This window comes from Octopus sinensis, unplaced genomic scaffold (assembly GCF_006345805.1).
Source record: "Octopus sinensis unplaced genomic scaffold, ASM634580v1 Contig12074_ERROPOS162614+, whole genome shotgun sequence".
Classification (NCBI taxonomy): Eukaryota; Metazoa; Mollusca; class Cephalopoda; order Octopoda; family Octopodidae; genus Octopus; species Octopus sinensis.
This window is the reverse complement of record NW_021832532.1, coordinates 88,901-90,000: the sequence shown is the minus strand read 5'-3', so window position 1 is coordinate 90,000 and position 1,100 is coordinate 88,901. Positions and strand designations below refer to the sequence as shown.

The window sequence follows — 1,100 nt, the reverse complement described above, 5'->3', positions numbered from 1 at the left end:
AGTTAATCTGATATATGACATGCACTAAACTTGTCATCCTTCAGTCCCTCTTGTGACTTTACAGACAATTATATGTGTGTCTAGACACACACATACATATATGAACCATATACATAGATATCATCATCATCATCATTATTCAAAGTCTGTTTTCCATGCTGGGAGAAATAGTATTGACTGGGTGCAGCTTTGTGCCATTTGAGTGATTAAAAGTATAGAGGGACAGAGATAGGTGTATCAAAATTTGGCTGAGCAAATTATTCATCTTCATTTTTGTAGTTCAAGACTCCACAGAGCAAATGTTCCATTGTTGTTTCTATAACATTATGTAGGTAAAAGCTAAATCTCTTTTAGGATTAAGTTTCACTGTATTTAAAATTGCCTGCTAACCAGAGGAAATTAACTCAGAACTGCAGACAACAAACAAAATCATCAGGTTACATCAGTAAACAATGCAACCCATGTCCCCATGTCCATGGTAACTATCTACTGTTAAGTAGACTTAAACCATTGAGACCAACTTAGACTAAACACAAGCATGAAGCAATTCTTATGATTACATATCAGTTATGAAGGCTGTGTATCAAAGCAGTAACCTATGAATTTGGTCTCAGTAAATTGCATTAAGAATCATCTTGGGAAAGTGAAACTGCCTAAAGAACAGGTTGACTTAATTTAGTTACATTCATGTTAAAATACATTGAATGACTGTGAGTATAAAGCAAAAAATAAACCAGTATCCTTACTATCAAAGAATATTCTTGAATGGGATTGTAATCAGCATCATAGCTGTTATCTGCAAATTTGGTATTGTATTGTTTACTGGAAAATCCTGCAAAAAAAAGCAAAATATTAAGAAAATATAATTCAGCAAATATTTTTTCATTAGTTTTCATATCAATTCATTCTATGATAAAGATGACGTATTTCAGAAAACAATTCCCCCCAACTACTGCTAATACTACTACTACTACAACCAACGGTCTCTGCTACTACTGCTATTATGAACAACGGTCACTTTCACGATTACAGCCAACAGTAATACGATTGTAGTCAACGCACAAGACAGCCATTATGCTCCCGCCCACCCCAAAACACCA

General features: G+C 34.3%; 1 long non-coding RNA gene across 1 annotated transcript in view; it reads right to left on the bottom strand.

Moving 5' to 3' along the window:
* Positions 1-786, bottom strand: part of LOC115229193 — a 37,419-nt gene extending 36,633 nt beyond the window's left edge. Inside the window, exon 1 of the long non-coding RNA XR_003883306.2 lies at positions 747-786. This is a non-coding gene — a long non-coding RNA (uncharacterized LOC115229193). The remainder of the gene's footprint in view (positions 1-746) is intronic.
* Between the last annotated feature and the right edge of the window lie 314 nt (positions 787-1,100).